The 20,268-nt window shown below is 38.8% G+C and overlaps 1 pseudogene; it reads right to left on the bottom strand.

Moving 5' to 3' along the window:
* Positions 1-19,091: 19,091 nt before the first annotated feature.
* LOC126059437 (olfactory receptor 2G2-like) lies at positions 19,092-20,040 on the bottom strand (annotated as a pseudogene).
* Positions 20,041-20,268: the final 228 nt, after the last annotated feature.

Genomic DNA, 20,268 nt, shown 5'->3' on the forward strand with positions numbered 1-20,268 from the left:
TGAGTCCTTCTGATTTGCTGGATGAAGGGCTGAAAAATATAATGACTTAGTAAAGCCATACTTCAAATGACCTCGCCAGCTGTCAGTGGGGAGATGCCTGTTTAAGACACAATTAGATGCCCTGGTCTGTCAAACCCTGCTGGTCACCACACTGTCCCACCAATCAGCTGGTCTTGAATGCACAGGCCTTTTGCAATGGTCTATGTGTTCCACATGTGCTTCCGAATTATGTCCTTATCTAGCCTTTTCACCTGCATGAATCCTCTGCTCAGTGATGCCTATATTGCCTCATGAGGGCAATGATGCAAGATGACGGACCTGCCAGTTTCAAGAATAGACGTCCTAGGAGTTCCTGGGCTGTGGTTCTTTAAGAGGGCTCCCTCACCAACATCAGGCCTAGGAATCCCTGAAGCACTGAAAAAAACTTATGTAGGTCTTTCACTCTTAGAGGTAAACTGTCCCAGATCCTCTGCATTGCCTGGAAAGGCAGCTCATTGAAGTAGGGAGGCTTGCCATCGATCATCTCTATCACCATGATCCTAAGTGACCAGATGTCCACCTCTGTCCCATATGGTAGTCTAGAAATCCCTTCAGGTGCCGTCCTGTATGCAGTGCCAACTAGTGATTTTCTCCTTGGCACCTCTTTGGAAATTTGAACACAGAAACAAAGTCAGATAACATTATCCTCTACCAAGCGTGCTCTCGTTCTCCAGGGACTGATCCCTCAAGATAACATGTCCAAAATATGTGAGATGCAGTCTCACCATCCTTGCTTCTAAGGAGTATTCTGGTTGTACTTCTTCCAAGACAGATTTGTTGTTCTTTTGGCAGTCCATGGTGTACATATTCTTCACCAACACAATTCAAAGGCGTTTGAGTTTTAAAGATACTTCTCTGAAGCTTTAGGGCTTGCAATAGTGATTGGTCTACAATAGGTTCTCCAAATCAAGGCTGTCAAATGAATGGATGAACTTCAATTGTAAGAAATGGAAGGGGCCTCTGATAATGAAGAACAATGGCGTTGATGTTGTTGTTATAAGGACCAGGATCTCAGAGGAGAGACCTGGTCTGGAGGCACAATTTTTTCCTCTAACATTTTATTACGATAATTTTCAAACATTTAGCAAAGTGGAAAGAATTGTAAACATCCCTCTACCCATTAAGTTGGTCTATAATTGTTAATGTTTCTCCATTTGGGCTTTATCACACAGCTATCCCTCTATGGAACTCTGGTGGTGCTGTGGTCAAGAGCTCTGCTGCTAACAGAAAGTTTTGAATCCATCAGCTGCTCCTTGGAAACCCCATAGGCCAGTTCTACTCTGTCCTATAGGGTCACTATGAGGCAGAATTGACTCGATGGCAACAGGTTTAATGGGCTTATTCCTCCATATAATCCACCTATTCATGTTATTTTTCGATGCATTTCAAAATAAGTCACAGACACCGGAACACTTTGCTCCTAATTCAACATGTACAATGCAGAGCTTTGATTAACCCCAGTGGGTAAAAGAACATTCAATTTTAGTAATGGGGGAAAAAAATGAAAAAGACTGATTGAATAGTATAATTATCCACACACCCAGGAGGTTAATTAGGCAGAACACTTGTGCAAAAAGTGAAAAGGAGAACAATAGTGCAAAAAGTGAAAGGGAGAACAATTAATCATTATATTTGGAAAACAGACATTAACCCAGCTGGAGATTCTAGGACTAGATTTCCATTCTTAATATTTCCTTTTTAATAGTCACTGGTCATGGTTATATTCTTGCCCTTACTCAAAGCCCTTCCAGCACCAAGTCCATTCAGTACATAAAGAGCACATTTATAAAATGCAATACTTACCATGTTATTCTTCATGTTAAGACCCTTCAGTGTATTTCTTTGCTATTAAAGGTAAAACTTTTTAACATGGCCTATACACTTAGCTATTCTCACTCTTACCCAGCACATTTTCTCATTTGAACCCATTCTTTTCTCATTTCCCACATGGATTGAGAGATTGTTTTGATTTCCATATTCTGTAGAGCACTGCTGTCCAAATCGTTTCCTCTTTTTAATTTCCTTATTAATATGTAGGATTTATGTATACATTTTGAATACTAACTCATTTTTATTGAAATGGATTGTAGATATTTTCTTCCAATTGGTGGTTTGCATTTTCTCGTTCTTTATAATATCTTTGATAAGGCAATTCTCAATTTTAGTGTAGTTTTTATGGGAATTCCTCACTTGGTTGCATGTTTGTTTTGTTTTAGTTTCTGTTTTACTTTTTGCTGTTTAAAAACACTTCCATATTTTAAAGTTAGTATACAATTCATTCCCCAAATAATGTCCATTCGGGCAACGTCCAACCACATATACATCCGTGGCCCAGTTAGTTGAAAAATCACTGTCAAAGAACAGGATGTAGTGGATGTTACTGGATGAAGGTTGCCAAGAGGGAGCCACCACTTTGTAACTCAGCCCAGCTTGTGCTTGGGAACCTACCCTGTGCTTGACCCATGTCCCTTGACCTCACCTTCAGTGAGCTGCGCCTGCTGGGCTATTTGGGCCTTCAAATGGCCTATGTCCTTCCTGGCTGCCCCAGGACCTTTCCTAAAGGTCTAGTTCCCAGATTTCATCAGCTCAGCATGCACCTTCCCTATGCCTTAGTTCCACCAGAGCACAGCCACCAAACTGGGCCCGGACTGCAGCGAGCAGAATTCCGGGACTTCCCTTTCACTTGGTAAGGAACATTTTCACTATCTCAAAGTTGCCGTAAGAAAATAATACGGTGTTCATACAAGGTCCAAATCACATAACATCCTATTTCACAGAATGTATCATAGATATTAAGCAACGCATGACTGTAATCTACTACATTGTCTTCTAATACTCTCAGAGATTTGTCTTTGACATGTAGTTCTTTAAATCACCTAGAACTGATTTCTGTGAATGATGTGAGGTGGAAGTTGAATGTTAGCTACTGAATTTTTCCCTTTTATCCATATGGATAAACAATTGTGCTGCACAATTATTAGTGTTCCTTCTTTTGGATGATCTCCAGTATGTCTCCGTCCTTTATCAAGCGTCCCTACGTTTGGAGCTGTTTCTGAGCTCTCTCTTCATGTCCACTGTTCTGTCAGTCATTCCATGGGCCAATACCCTATGTCAACTTCTATAGGTTGGTCATGACATGCAAAAAATAATAAGTCCTTGGTATCAGGTAGGGCAAAATATATGACTTAATTATCCTCTGGAGAGTGATTTACATCTTTTGGGCCCTTGGTAATTAAATCCAAATTTTAGCATCAGCTTTGAATAAAATGCCTTTTTTCATATTGATTGAGGTTATATTTGACACTATAGATCAATTCGGGGAAGATGATAAAAATTATACTGAGCTTTCCAGTACATAATGAAGTTATACCTCCCCATGTATTTAGATCTTCTTTAAACATCTTTAACTAAATCTTTTAAATTCCTGAATAAAGTTATTACACAAATTAGACTAGATTTGTATGCAGGTACAACATATTTTGACAACATATTTTGACGATATTGTATATGATTTATAAACTATATGTTTAAAATATCTGTTGTTGATTTAACGGAATACAGTTCAATTTCTGTTTATTGATTTGGAATTCACAATCTTGTTATAATACTTCAGAGATTTAAATAACTTAGAATTTATTTTTTATTTTGTCATTACTCATATATTTCATCATCAAATAAAGAAAATTTGTTTTCTTACTTCCCTTACTCATACTTTTTTCTCTTTACTTACTTTCTTGCTTCCTATTACCATTCTCTACTAGCAAGGACTTCAAATACAATACTTTAGTTGAGGTAAAGAGGTACCTTTGTAATCCCAGTTTGTTGAGCGTTTTTAAAGCTTAAACCGACTCTGATTTTCATAATGTTTTATAGAACATCATTAAACATTTTTTATGATCTGAGCATGTGAGAATTAAATTATTTTCAAATATAGAAATTACCATTGTATTTCATGGGGTAACCGTAATTTGTTATTATGTACTTCATATAATAAACTAAAAACCATACCCATTGCCATCGAATTGATTCTGACTCATAGTAACCCTATAAAACAGAGTAGAACTTCCCCCAGTGTTTCCAAGGAGCAGATGGTGGATTCAAACTGCTGACCTTTTGGTAAGCAGCCAAGCTGTTAACCACTGAGCCGCCAGGGCTACTTTATATAATACTATCTATGAAATTAATATTTTGTATATAGCCATCCATGGATATAATTTACTTCTAAATTATGTTTTATATTATTTTTTAATTGAACTAAAATTCACATAACATAAAATTAAGGAGTTTGAAGTGTATAATATTTTTCACGTTTAGTACATTCTAAATGTTGTACAATTGTGTTTTGTAACCAAATGCCACTCAGGTTCTTGTCCTGTCTTATTAGACGATTGAAATAAGATGGGCACAGATCGCAAGGGAAACAGAAAGTGGCAAGTTTATTGTCTGCACATACAAGGAGCAATGGGGTCTAGTAACCATAAGGCCACGTGTTCGCTGAGTAAGGGGGCGGTGGAGCTTTTTGTTTCCAGTGGCTTCTGGGGTTGGGTTGGGTACCCAGAACTTCTTGCCCATAGCCCTCCCATGCCCATATTTGGGGGTCCAGATACTAAATCATCTTCTGCCGGATGTGCATGTAGTGGGACCTCTCGCTTCTAAAATGGAATCGGGTAAAATTATGGACCGGTAAAATCATGGACTGGGAAATATCGTTCCTCCCGGTAATAATTGGGTTCGGGAAGAGGGAGTGGGTCCGTTGAAGGATGTGATTTCTTCAATCTGCACATGCTTCAAGGTGAAGCCTGGGCCAGTTCAGTGGATGGAGCTACCACTACCTGCCATGACTTCCTGAAAAATGCTGCTCAAAAGAAGCTTGTGGTTAGCAAGACAAAGAAAGGGGGAAAAGGGTGTTGATTGGGGTTTTCATTGTGTAGCTTGAACCAGTTCAGTGGATGGAGCCAGTACCTGCTGTGACTTCTTGAAAAATGCTGCTCAAAACAAGTTTGTGGTTATTAAGACAAAGAAAGGTGGGAGGAAGTGTTGATTGGGGTTTTCATTTTCACATGAAGGTTATGCTACAATTGGAAAATAATTCATGGATTTCCCTTATTATTATATACTCTGAGATGATTTTGTAAAATTGGAAGTATTTGCTCCTTGACTACATGGTAGAACTCATTGTGATAGCTTATGATACTTGAAGTTTCTTTGTGGGGTTATTTTAGCTATCAATTTAATTTCTTTCATTGTTTATACCACTATTCAGATTTTTTTTATTTGATTCTCCTAAGGTATTTTTGCCAGGTTATAGTTTCTAAGGCATTTTTCCATATTGTATAAAATTATAAATTTGATGATATAGATTTATGCACAGTATCTTTAAAATGTATGTATTCTCTGCAATCTTAAGTGATATCCTCTCTTTATTGCCTATACTGTTTATTTGTGCTTTTGGCATTTTAGGTCATATTATTAATCCATCAGTTGCTTGTCAATATCAGGTAATTTTCATTGGCACTTCTGTCAGCTCAATGTTCATTCAGAAATGGTAAGTTATTAACTTCTGCCCTTTATTTTTTTTCATTTAAGTTTGTTTGGTTGTTCTTTTCTTGTCTTTATTTATTTATTTATTAACTTTTATTGAGCTTCAAGTGAACGTTTACAAATCAAGTCAGTCTGTCACATATAAGTTTACATACATCTTACTCCGTACTCCCGCTTGCTCTCCCCCTAATGAGTCAGCCCTTCCAGTCTCTCCTTTCGTGACAGTATTGCCAGCTTCCCACTCTCTCTATCCTCCCATTCCCCCTCCAGACATGAGATACCAACCCAATCTCAAGTGTCCACCTGATATAATCAGCTCACTCTTCATCAGCATCTCTCTCCCACCCACTGTCCAGTTCCTTTCATGTCTGATGAGTTGTCTTCGGGGATGGTTCCTGTCCTGTGCCAACAGAAGGTTTGGGGACCCTGGCCGCCAGGATTTCTCTAGTCTCAGTCAGACCATTAAGTACGGTCTTTTTATGAGAATTTGGGGTCTGCATCCCACTGGTCTCCTGCCCCCTCAGGGGTTCTCTGTTGTGCTCCCTGTCAGGGCAATCATCGATTATGGCCGGGCACAAACTAGTTCTTCTGGTCTCAGGATGATGTAGGTCTCTAGTTCATGTGGCCCTTTCTGTCTCTTGGGCTCTTAGTTGTCGTGTGACCTTGGTGTTCTTCATTCTCCTTTGATCCAGGTGGGTTGAGACCAATTGATGCATCTTAGATGGCCGCTTGTTAGCATTTAAGATCCCAGATGCCACATTTCAAAGTGGGATGCAGAATGTTTTCATAATAGAATTATTTTGCCAATTGACTTAGAAGTTCCCTTAAACCATGGTACCCAAACCCCGCCCTTGCTCTGTTGACCTTTGAAGCATTCATTTTATCCCAGAAACTTCTTTGCTTTTGGTCCAGTCCAATTGAGCTGACCTTCCATGTAATGAGTGTTGTCCTTCCCTTCACCTAAAGCAGTTCTTATCTACTAATTAATCAGTAAAAAACCCTCTCCCTCCCTCCCTCCCTCCCCCCGCCCCGTAACCACAAAAGTATGTGTTCTTCTCAGTTTATACTATTTCTAAAGATCTTATACTAGTGGTCTTATACAATATTTGTCCTTTTGCCTCTGACTGATTTCGCTCAGCATAATGCCTTCCAGGTTCCTCCATGTTGTGAAATGTTTCACAGATTCGTCATTGTTCTTTATCGAAGCGTAGTATTCCATTGTGTGAATATACCACAATTTATTTAACCATTCATCCGTTGATAGACACCTTGGTTGTTTCCAGCTTTTTGCTATTGTAAATACAGCTGCAATAATCATGGGTGCTCATTTATCTGTTTGTGTGAAGGCTCTTGTGTCTCTAGGGTATATTCCCAGGAGCGGGATTTCTGGGTTGTATGGTAGTTCTATTTCTAACTGTTTAAGATAAAGCCAGATAGATTTCCAAAGTGGTTGTACCATTTTACATTCCCACCAGCAGGGTATAAGAGTTCCAATCTCTCCACAGCCTCTCTAACATACTATTTTGTGTTTTTTGGATTAATGCCAGCCTTGTTGGAGTAAGATGGAATCTCATCGTGGTTTTAATTTGCATTTCTCTAATGGCTAATGATCGAGAGCATTTTCTCATGTATCTGTTAGCTGCCTGAATATCTTCTTTAGTGAAGTGTGTGTTCATATCCTTTGCCTACTTCTTGATTGGGTTGTTTGCCTTTTTGTGGTTGAGTTTGGACAGAATCATATAGATTTTAGAGATCAGGCGCTGGTCGGAGATGTCATACCTGAAAATTCTTTCCCAGTCTGTAGGTGGTCTTTTTACTCTTTTGATGAAGTCTTTAGATGAGCATAGGTGTTTGATTTTTAGGAGCTCCCAGTTATCTCATTTCTCTTCGTCATTTTTGGTAATGTTTTGTATTCTGTTTATGCCTTGTATTAGGGCTCCTAACGTTGTCCCTGTTTTTTCTTCCATGATCTTTATCGTTTTAGCCTTTATGTTTAGGTCTTTGATCCACTTGGAGTTAGATTTTGTGCATGGTGTGAGGTATGGGTCCTGTTTCATTTTTTTGCAAATGGATATGCAGTTATGCCAGCACCATTTGTTAAAAAGACTATCTTTTCCCCAATTAACTGACACTGGTCCTTTGTCAAATATCAGCTGCTCATATGTGGATGGATTTATATCTGGGTTCTAAATTCTGTTCCACTGGTCTACGTGCCTGTTGTTGTACCAGTACCAGGCTGTTTTGACTACTGTGGCTGTATAATAGGTTCTGAAATCAGGTAGAGTGAGGCCTCCCACTTTCTTCTTCTTTTTCAGTAATGCTTTGCTTATCCGAGGCTTCTTTCCCTTCCATATGAAGCTGGTGGTTTGTTTCTCTATCACCTTAAAAAATGACATTGGAACTTGGATCGAAAGTGCATTGTATGTATAGACGGCTTTTGGTAGAATAGACATTTTTACTATGTTAAGTTTTCCTATCCATGAGCAAGGTATGTTTTTCTACTTGAGTATGTTCTTTTTAATTTCTTGTAGTAGAGCTTTGTAGTTTTCTTTGTATAGGTCTTTTACATCTTTGGTAAGATTTATTCCTAAGTATTTTATCTTCTTGGGGGCTCCTGTGAATGGTATTGATTTGGTTATTTCCTCTTCGATGTTCTTTTTGTTGATGTAGAGGAATCCAAGTGATTTTTTATGTTTATCTTATAGCCTGAGACTCTGCCAAACTCTTCTATTAGTTTCAGTAGTTTTCTGGATGATTCCTTAGAGTTTTCTGTGTATAAGATCATGGCATCTGCAAATAGAGATAATTTTACTTCCTCTTTGCCAGTCTGGATGCCCTTTATTTCTTTGTCTAGCCTAATTGCTCTGGCTAGGACTTCTAGCACAATGTTGAATAAGAGCGGTGATAAAGGGCATCCTTGTCTGGTTCCCGTTCTCAAGGGAAATGCTTTCAGGTTCTCTCCAGTTAGCGTGATGTTGGCTGTTGGCTTTGCATAGATGCCCTTTATTATGTTGAGGAATTTTCTTTCAATTCCTATTTTGGTGAGGGTTTTTATTATAAATGGGTGTTGGACTTTGTCAAATGCCTTTTCTGCATCAATTGATAAGATCATGTGGTTTTTGTCTTTTGTTTTATTTATGTGGTGGATTACATTAATGGTTTTTCTAATATTAAACCAGCCTTGCATACCTGGTATAAATCCCCGTTGGTCGAGGTGAATTATTTTTTTGATATGTTGTTGAACCTATTGGCTAGAATTTTGTTGAGGATTTTTGCATCTATGTTCATGAGGGATATAGGTCTGTAATTTTCTTTTTTTGTAATGTCTTTACCTGGTTTTGGTATCAGGGAGATGGTGGCTTCATAAAATGAGTTGGGTAGTAGTCCGTCATTTTCTATGCTTTGAAATACCTTCAGTAGTAGTGGTGTTAACTCTTCTCTGAAAGTTTGGTAGAATTCTGCAGTGAAGCCATCCAGGCCAGGGCTTTTTTGGGAGTTTTTTGATTACTGTTTCAATCTCTTTTTTTGTTATGGGTCTATTTAGTTGTTCTACTTCTGAATGTGTTTGTTTATGTAGGTAGTGTTTTTCCAAGAATTCATCCATTTCTTCTAGGTTTTCAAATTTGAGTACAATTTTTCATAATAATCTGATATGATTCTTTTAATTTCAGTTCGGTCTGTTGTGATGTGGCCCTTCTCGTTTCTTATTTGGGTTATTTGTTTCCTTTCCTGTATTTCTTTAGTCAGTCTAGCCAATGGTTTATCAATTTTGTTAATTTTTTCAAAGAACCATCTTTCGGCTTTGTTAATTCTTTCAATTGTTTTTCTGTTCTCTAATTCATTTAGTTCAGCTCTAGTTTTTATTATTTGTTTTCTTCTGGTGCCTGATGTATTCTTTGTTGCTCGCTTTCTATTTGTTCAAGTTGTCGGCACAGTTCTCTGATTTTGGCTCTTCTTTTTGTATGTGTGCATTTATCGATATAAATTGGCCTCTGAGCACCGTTTTTGCTGTGTCCCAGAGGTTTTGATAGGAAGTATTTTTATTCTCATTGCATTGTATGAATTTCCTTACTCCCTCCTTAATGTCTATAACCCAGTCTTTTTTCAGGAGGGTATTGTTCAGTTTCCAAGTATTTGGTTTCTTTTCCCTAATTTTTCTGTTATTGATTTCTAGTTTTATTGCCTTGTTGTCTGAGAAGATGCTTTGTAATATTTCGATGTTTTGATTCTGCAAAGGTTTGTTTTATGATTTAATATGTGGTCTATTCTAGAGAATGTTCCGTGTGCACTAGAAAAAAAAGTATACTTTGCAGCAGTTGGGTGGAGAGTTCTGTAGAAGTCAATGAGGTCAAGTTGGTTGATTGTTGTAATTAGGTCTTCTGTGTCTCTATTGAGCTTCTTACTGGTTGTCCTGTCCTTCTCTGAAAGTGGTGTGTTGAAGTCTCCTACTATAATTGTGGAGGTGTCTATCTCACTTTTCAGTTCTGTTACAATTTGATTTATGTATCTTGCAGCCCTGTCATTGGTTGCATAAATATTTAATATGGTTATGTCTTCCTGATCAATTGTCCCTTTTATCATTATGTAGTGTCCTTCTTTATCCTTTTTGGTGGATTTAACTTTAAAGTCTATTTTGTCAGAAATTAATATTGCTACTCCTCTTCTTTTTTGCTTATTGTTTGCTTGATATATTTTTTCCATCCTTTGAGTTTTAGTTTGTTTGTGTCTCTAAGTCTAAGGTGTGTCTCTTGTAAGCAACATATAGATGGATCATGTTTCTTTATCCAGTCCGAGACTCTCTGTGTCTTTATTGGTGCATTTAGTCCATTTACATTCAGTGTAGTTATAGATAAATAAGTGTTTAGTGTTGTCATTTTGATGCCTTTTTATGTGTGTTGTTGACCATTTCATTTTTCCACATACTTTTTTGTGCTGAGACGTTTTTCTTAGTAAATTGTGAGATCCTCATTTTCATAGTGTTTGACTTTATGTTTGTTGAGTCGTTACGTTTTTCTTGGCTTTTATCTTGAGTTCTGGAGTTGTTATACCTCTTTGTGGTTACCTTAACATTTACCCCTATTTTTCTAAGTAAAAACCGAACTTGTATTGTTCTATATCGCCTAGTATCACTCTCCATATGGCAGTTCTATGCCATCTGTATTTAGTCCCTCTTTTTGATTATTGTGATCTTTTACATATTGACTTCAATGATTCCCTGTTATGAGCACTTTTTTTTAATTAATCTTAATATGTTTTTGTGATTTCCCTATTTGAGCTGATATCAGGATGTTCTGTTTTGTGACCTTGTGTTGTGCTGGTATCTGATATTATTGGTTTTCTGACCAATTTCCTTTAGTATTTCTGGTAGCTTTGGTTTTTGCAAATTCTCTAAGCTTGTGTTTATCTGTAAATATCTTAATTTCGCCTTCATATTTCAGAGAGACTTTTGCTGGATATATGATCCTTGGCTGGCAGTTCTTCTCCTTCACTGCTCTGTATATGTCATCCCATTGGCTTCTTGCCTGCGTGGTTTCTGCTGAGTAGTCTGAACTTATTCTTATTGATTCTCCCTTGAAGGAGACCTTTCTTTTCTCCCTGTCTGCTTTTAAAATTTTCTCTTTATCTTTGGTTTTGGCAAGTTTGATGATAATATGTCTTGGTGTTTTTCTTTTTGGATCAATCTCAAATGGGGTTCGATGAGCATCTTGGATAGATATCCTTTCATCTTTCATGATGTCAGGGAAGTTTTCTGTCAGCAGATCTTCAACTATTTTCTCTGTGTTTTCTGTCTTCCCTCCCTGTTCTGGGACTCCAATCACACGCAAGTTATCCTTCTTGATAGAGTCCCACATGATTCTTAGGGTTTCTTCATTTTTTTAAATTCTTTTATCTGATTTTTTTTCAGCTATGTTGGTGTTAATTCCCTGGTCTTCCAGATGTCTCAGTCTGCATTCTCAGTGCTCCAGTCTGCTCCTCTGACTTCCTATTGCGTTGTCTAATTCTGCAATTTTATTGTTAATCTTTTGGATTTCTGAATGCTGTCTCTCTACGGATTCTTGCAACTTATTAATTTTTCCACTATGTTCTTGAATAATCTTTTTGAGTTCTTCAGCAGTTTTATCAGTGTGTTCCTTGGCTTTTTCTGCAGTTTGCCTTATTTTGTTTCTGATGCCTTGAAGCATTCTGCAGATTAGTTTTTTATATTCTGTCTCTGATAATTCCAGGATTGTATCTTCATTTGGGAAAGATTTTGATTCTTTTGTTTGGGGGGTTGTAGAAGCAGTCATGGCCTGCTTCTTTATGTGGTTTGATATCGACTGCTGTCTCCGAGCCCTCACTAAGATATTGTAGTGATTTATACTATATTTGCTCACTGAGTCTTCTCTTGTTTTGTTTTCTTTCAGTATACGTGGATGGGCTACTAGATTATGCTGTCTTGTTTGTTGTAGCCCTTAACTTACTTATGACCTATTACCAGCTGGTTTGGGCTGTTGCCAGATATATATGCCTGAGTCTATTCACTATTCTTGAGTAGAATCTGATTTTGGGTCATCAAGTGTGTGCTGCACACTGACACCTATCCACCTCGAGAAGTAGTGATGATAGTTGTGTGCACCAGATTCTATTAGCAGTTGGGGTTCACCTTCCAGGGGGAGCAGGATGCTGACAGTCTTCCCCCAAGTGTCAGTGAGGTAGGTGTGTCTCTATTCCTATAGCAACTTGGTGGGAGGGCACTGCAGCTGTACCTTAGGCCCCCAATGCAAGTACCTCTACTGATTGGTAGATGTCACCCTCCTTAGACTCCTAAGGCAAGAGGCTAGGTGGTCTGGGGGGAGCTTCAGCCCTCAGTTCCCTGTTGTGGGTCAGTTAGGGCTCTGTTGAATAAGCAGAGATATCAGACCTGGGAAACTTGTTTTTCCAGAAAATCCGCTAAAACAAATGCAGTCAGATCCCTATCAGAACTGCCTTTGGATTATAACCGCCACCTTGTTCCCTGTAAGGATAAAGTCTGAGATTTGGATCATATATGCTTGGCTGTAGCTGGTTCTGTGTTTTTAGTCCAATTAGGGATGGATTTTTGGTCCCTGGGTTTTTTGTATTTCCTTCTCTCAGGCTGGAAGAATGTGTTAGGAAAAGACCAAAAAAAAAAAAAAAAGGGTGGGGGAAGCAAAGCCGCCGCGGAGCCGGAGCCTTTCTCCCTCTGGCTCAGGAAATTTCAATGTTAATGAAGCCGCCTGGGAAGGGTGGGGGAGGGTTCAGAGAGATAGGAGAGTAGCACCTCGGAATATTGCCAAAGTTGCTTGTCTTGCTTGGAATGACTATTTTATCTGAGATTCCCGAGGGGCGTGTCACCTATGTGGGCTGGCTGTGTGGAGATTGCCCCCGAGGGTCTGGCCCACTGAAGCCGCAGTCAGATCCTCCGCTGCCAGTCCAAAGCCCAGCGTCAAGGTTCCTCTGCTGGGACACTGCACTCCCGGCTCCAAAATCAGTCGCTGCCTCCCAGGGAATTCTCGTCCCTCAGCCACGTCACCACGCCGCCCATGTGGACTGGCTGGGCCCCCTCCCGGGGTCAGTTCAGGGGAGTAGGGCTGCGCCCTGTGCTTGCGCGGTGACAGCACCCAGTCAGATGCCCAGCGCCAACGTTCCCCAGCTGGGACACTGCACTCCTGGCTCCAAAATCAGCCGCTGCCTCCCGGGGACTTCTTGTCCCGCCAGCCGCGTCGCCACGCCGCCCACGTGGACTGGCTGGGCCCCCTCCCAGGGTCAGTTCAGGGAGGTAGGGCTGTGTCCCTCGTTTGTGCCCTCACAGATGTTGTGATCAGCTCCCCTGTGCCCAGTCCTAAGCCCAGCGCCAAGGTTACCTGACTGGGACGCTGGCTCCAGGCTCCGAAAACAGTCGCTGCTTCCCTGTATTTGTTCGTTCTCCATCTCTAAATCTGTATTTGTTGTTCAGGGTTCGTAGATTGTTATGTATGTGATCGATTCACTTGTTTTTCCAAGTCTTTGTTGCAAGAGGGATCCGAGGTAGCGTCTACCTAGTCCGCCATCTTGGCCCCACCTCCTCTTGTCCTTTTTTGATACATATTTTCTCAGTTATGGTTATATCAGGAAAACTAAAACCAGTGTAGATATTACAGACAGAAAGGGATTGAATACAGAGAAATAGAGACCAAAAAACAAAACATTTGAAAGTCTAGAACAGCAGAGGTTCAGGGAACGTTCTTATATCTCCCAGGAAATTCAGAAATTCAGGATTTGTAGGAAAGCTATGTTGAAGCTCTCAAAAGTAAGGGAGGTCACGCTAGCTTTCAGTGATTAAGCAGAATACAATCCCAAGAGCAGTGTATGAAGATCTTACAGCACAAAGTAGAACTGCCCCATGTGATTTCCAAAGGTATAACCTTTCAGGAAGCAGACTGTCACATCTTTCGCCAGCAGAACAGCTTGTGGGTTAGAACTCTCTTCCTTTTGATTAGCAGCTGAGCATTTCATCACTATACCACCAAGGTTCCTATGAGTTATGGATTTTCAGAAAGTTACAATGGTGATACTGAGAGGTCCCATGTAATGTTCTCACAGGCCCCCCCCCCGTTTACTACATCTTACATAACTATTGTAAAATTTCAAACCAAGAATTTTTTGTGAAGGGTATGTATAGTTCGATATCATTTAATCACATTAATTCTGTGAACCACTACCAAAATCAAGATACGGAACTCCTTCATCATCACAAAGATCTCCCTCTTGCTATCCCTGTATAAACATACTGAGTCCACTGCCCCCACCATTTTAAAGCCTTAAAAATCCATGATAACCTAAAATTGTTTCTTCATTTCTATATTTTTGTAACTTTAAGAATGTTATATAAATGGAATCATAGAGTATCTGACTTTTGGGATTTTTTCCCCCTCAGGATATTGACCTTTACATCCATCCATCCATGTTATTGTGTACAGCAATAGTACATTCCTGTTTATTGCTGAGTAGTATTACAGGGTATGAATGGATCAGAGTTTGCCTAACCATTACCTGTTTGAGAAGATTTTGATTGTCTCCAATTTGGAGCTATTACAAATGAAAATGTTATGAACAATTACTTAGAGGTTTGGCTTGTTTTGTTTTGGTTGCTCCAGGGTGGGGGTTAATCAGCCTGCAGCCCACTGCCCATACTTCATCAGTGACAGGAGGGACAGGTTTGATGAGGGCAAAGGAGGTTTATTATTGGCTACCAGGGTGGGAGGGAAGGGAAAAAAGGAAAGAGGATTATTTCATATGGACCACTGAGTTACTGTTTATGGTGATAAAAAATTGCTGTAGACCCTATATATTCACACTCTAAAATATTTTATCTAGTACGAATTTGAAAGAACATGAGATAATTTCCCGAAGACTCACAACAAACAATGGTGTAACAATATTTTTATTTTTATAAAAAGAATGGAAATTTTATCATCTGAACAGGGCACAAGAACTCTTCTTAGGAGAAAGTTCTTTATATTTGGAAACACATTCTAATACCTTCTCAGCTTATAAACTGGATCTTCCAAGCTCTGGGGGTTTGCTGGTGTCAAAACACTACAAGAAGGGAGATGACTGTAATACAGGGGAAAGAATGTAGCAATCCTGGGAAAATATGAAAGGAGCAGATTGCAGATGAAAGAGAGCCAACAGGAAGATTCAAGTGTGCTCAGTACATGCTCTGTCATATCTGAGTTATCTCCTCTCAAAATAAAAGTTTATTTAAATATTGTAAACTCATAAGGAATTAATAAGGAGCCAGAACAAGGCCACAGTCACTTTAAGAATAGAAGTCCTCAGGGGATTTGTAGAAATTTTTGAGTTCCATTAGAAAGCAGCAGATGATGTAATTGGTGAGATTCACATCCATTCTGTGCAGATTTAGAAAGTCAGGTTAAAGCTGCACCTAATACCTGGCTACATTTCCTTAAACACAATCTTCTCCAGGAAACTCTTTCCTCTCCATATTCATCCCCTCTTGTGTGGTCCTCCTTGTACCTCTAGCTTTATTTACTTGAGACTTCTCGGTATAAGCCTCTTAGTCTCAAAGCTGTCAGTTAGCGCCTTGATATTCAATTAGATAACTCCCTCTAGTTTTTCCTTCATGAATCTTATCTCAACTTCATTTCCATGATATTTTATATTTGTTTAGAGTCCATGTTATGGACTGAATTGCATCTTTCAAAAATATGTGCTGTAAATCCTAACCACCATACCTGTGGTTACAATAACATTTTTGAATGAGTTTTCTTTGTTATATTAATGAGGCAGTATTAGTGTAGGGTGTGTTTTAAGTCAATCTGGTTTGAGATATAAAGAGCAGATTCAGCAAAAAAATGGGGGAAGATAGATACCACACCACCTGAAGATCACCAAGAAACCAAGGAACGAGGCTGTCCCACCTGAGCCCACATAGAGACAGAGCCTTTGTAGCCCTTAACTTCACAACATGTTTTCTCCTTTTCAAAACGAGTGATTGAGAGCTTCCATAACTAACGCCACAATGATACTCTAAATAACCTATAAGTTTTTTTTTTTTGCCTACCTGCTCCTTTCTGCATAATTTGGTTAACGGCTCTTTTTTGTTCCATCTGGCCACCTGTGACTTGTGACTCCCAACATAAAGATTAGAGTCCAGATGTCCAGCATGTATATCTTTAGTCTGATAAGGAGTCTTCTGTAATTGTCTTATAATGTATAACTCATCCGGCCATCTGTGGGCTATGTGCCTAAAGACACTGTGTAACCCTTGCAAAAACGATATATAAGCTCTAACATAAAATTGCCTTTGGGGACTCCACAAAGACAGCCAATGTTGCTGTCGGGCTTTTTGTTGGCGTCATTTCCTAATAAACTTTCTTTCTCTCTCTGACTTATAGTACGGTTCATTGGCTTAATTGCTCCAGGGCATGGATGCTAATTAGGAAACACCTTCCTCTAGAGCTGAGCCTGAATCCAGACTTCTATCCTCCTAAACTGTGAGAAAATACATTTCAGCTCGTTAAAGCTACCCTCTTGTGGTATTTCTGTTCTAGTAGCACCAGATAGCTAAAAAAATCCATCTTTCTCAGTGGTAATAAATTCAATGTGGACACATGCCATTTCTTTCTTGATTTATTACTATGCTTCACAACTTGCACACAACTTGACATTGAATACTTGCACATCAAAAATGTGATAAATGGGTTAATAAATGATTGGGAGGTTAATACTTCAAACACTGAAAGGATAGAACACAGCCAGTGCATTATGTTCCTAATTATGTCTATCTAATTGATTACTAATGATGGTTCATTTCCTGACTTCTTTATTTTTTATTTTAAATGGGTACTGATCTAAACCTACAAGACCCTCCCACAATAATCTCCCTCATTTAACATAATTTATTTATTTTTTTGTAAGTAAGTTGAGCAAGGAGAACTGTTGTTTACAATAAACTACACAATTCAACACCTGGTATAATGAAGTAAAACAGAATGTATAATACTATGCATCACATAAAATTTCCAGAATCAAGATGTCAAAGTTCATTTAAAAAAAAAAGGAATTTGTTGCTATTGTTGTGCCATCTAGTCAGTTCTGACTCAGGGCAACACCATGTGTTACAGATTAGAACTGTTCCATAGGATTTTCTTGGCTGTAATCTTTACAGAAGTAGATACATTGTCAGAGCTTCTCTTCCATGACACAATAGGATGGGTTTGAACTGCCATTATAGATGAAAAAGTCCATGGATGATACAGTTGTGAAAAATAAAGCTCAGTGTTTCAGTACGAATAGTGAAAATAGTATGATAAAGATGTTATCTTTAAGACAAATCACAGCTTAAAAAAAATGCTTCTATGGCCATCCAAGCAGCAACAATTGGTCTCCATTTACCTGGAATAGCAGAGGAAGAAGGAAATTCAGGAATTGGAATGTGTGTCTGGTTGCCACCATGAACAATTGCCTCCTATACCGTGGGACCAGAAATGAATGATGCCTGACTTCCGTTTCTGAACGATTTGATCAAAGATCCTGTAGAAAATGCTGATCAATTGTGGGAAAATATTAAACAGATTCAGAAATTTTCAATGTAATTCAGATTCTCTGGAACCACTGAGGCTAGATAAAGCCCAAAACTATTGCTCTAAGATGATCTTTAAACTTTAAATCTGAAACCAAGACTATCCTCTGAAGTTTTCTTTGAACCAAACAATAGTTTAGCTTAAGTAGTAAAGTATGTCCGCCTTGAATCTTGTGCTGTTTTAAAGAATTACCCATGTAAAATCAAATTGCCTGCAGGATTTTGAAAGGTTCATTGAGAACCTTATGGGCAATAAGGTTATGTTAATGTTGGTGGAATAATTTTGAAAAGAATAGCAAGAATTATACAACTTGAAGAATGTTATCAATGTCACTGAATCATACATGTAGAAATTGCTGAAATGGTGCTGTTCTTGCTGTGCAAATTGTCACCATAATATAATATAGAATAAAAAATTCAAAAGTATTAAAAAAAAAAAAGCAGTGTTACGGTTACAACAATAAAACCAAAAAAAAAAAAAACCCTGTGCCATCAAGTAGATTCTGACTCATAGTGACACAATAAATGTTACTAATTTTGTCTTTAGGCCATAGAAAATTCTACAGCTGTGAATTTCATAGGAAACAGAGTTTAATGTTAAGTAAAAATTGACTTATTCATTAGTTCCACTACACAATCAAAGGACCAAGCTCTTGCCACCTGCTTTATCCATCATATTTAATCTGCGACATTTATCCTCAGGTTTTTGTCCATATATATATATATGTATATATATATAATTTTATGTTTTTCCACCTCCACACTGCTCTTCAAAGTTCTAAGTAAGTGGAGTGTTCTGCTTCACAATTTTTCCAAGATGCATACATTCAATTTAGAACCTGCTCAGAATCCTTGGTAACAAGTAAGTAACATGTACATCTGTAGCTCTTGGAAGGCTGACAGGCTGAATGTATTATTGGTAAATACAGGAAAGAGAGACTGAGTGATATTATGAATTTCTTGAATATTTTCATGTTCAGCTTAATTTTGTGAAGTTTATAATTTAAAAAGAATTTTATATATGCTAAGCAATGTATTCTTCAGAGAAGACACTGAAGCACAGGCTAAATCAATGATTTGCTTTATGATAGTATTGGGTAAGGGCAAAGTCAAGACTAGACATATAGATTCATAGAATTTTACAGAATTTTAAATAAAGTATTGTAATTAATCCAAGGAAACCCTGGTGGTGTAGTGGTTAAGTGCTACAGCTGCTAACCAAAGGGACGGCAGTTCAAATCCGCCAGGTGCTCCTTGGGAACTCTATGGGGCAGTTCTACACTGTCCTATAGGGTTGCTATGAGTCAGAATCGACTCGACAGCACTGGGTTTGGGTTTTGGTTTAATTAATCCAAAGAAAATATCTCCGATAGGCTCCGTTTAAAAGCTTTTCATCACAGTAACTCTTTTAAGAATTTTTTGATAATCATGTAAAATTGATTTGCAGAACCTTCTTTAGAACTCTCTTCAGAGCCCCTTTAACCTCTTTATTTCTCAGAGTATAAATAAGAGGGTTAAGCATGGGGGCTAAAACAGTGTATAAGAGAGAAACAAATTTTCCTTGATCCTTGGATCTGCTCTTTGCTGGCTGCAGATACATGAAGATGATGGTCCCATAGAAGATGATGACCACCACATGGTTGGAGGAACAGGACCCAAATGCTTTCTGTCGGCCAGTAGCTGACTTGATCCTCAAAACTGCTTGAGCAATGTAGTCATAGGAAACCATGATGAATGAGACAGGCACTATAAGGAACAGGATACTTCCCACGAAAAACTCAGCCTCACTGAATGTGGTGTCTACACAGGCCAACATCATGAGCACAGGCACCTCACAGAAAAAATGGTCAATTTGACGATGTGCACAGAAGGGCAGCTGCAGAGTGAGAGTGTACCAGGGTGGTGACCAACCCACTGAACCATGCCATAGAGGCCAGCTTCATGCACAGATGGGAATTCATCAAGACAGTGTAATGGAGGGGATGACAGATGGCAACATAGCAATCATAGGACATTACCACCAGAAGGACACACTCAGTGGATCCCAGCCCAAGGGAGACATAGAATTGAACCACACAGCCGCCATAGGTAATGATTTGCATGGGAGACCACAAGTTTACCAGGAGCTGGGGGATAACACTACTTGTGAAGCAAAAGTCCAGGAAGGAGAGATGAGAAAGGAAGAAATACATGCATGTGTGAAGCTTGGGTTCCAGGTGAGACACCAGGATAATGGCGGTGTTGCCAAAGATGGTTAGCAAATACAATATCAAGATGACCACAAATAGAATCTTCCGTAATTGAGGATGATCCGAAAACCTCAAAAGGATGAAGCCTGTTAAGTTGCTCTCATTGTTATTCCTCAGTATACCCATTTGTAAAGTATGGAATGTTACATGAGTGGCAATGTCACCTCCCAAAATGTATGGTATGTTAAAAGTGTAGAAGTTTATGTCCTTACATCTAGCAAGTGTCATCTATCCATTTTCCTAACGTGTGCATGCCAAGTAAATGCACACTTTCCTCACCTCTTAGCTCTCCTCTAATGCTCTCCAAAACAGAGAAGAGTGGACATATTAATAAACAACATCATCTGCTGTAGG

This window comes from Elephas maximus, chromosome 16 (assembly GCF_024166365.1).
Source record: "Elephas maximus indicus isolate mEleMax1 chromosome 16, mEleMax1 primary haplotype, whole genome shotgun sequence".
Taxonomy (NCBI): Eukaryota; Metazoa; Chordata; class Mammalia; order Proboscidea; family Elephantidae; genus Elephas; species Elephas maximus.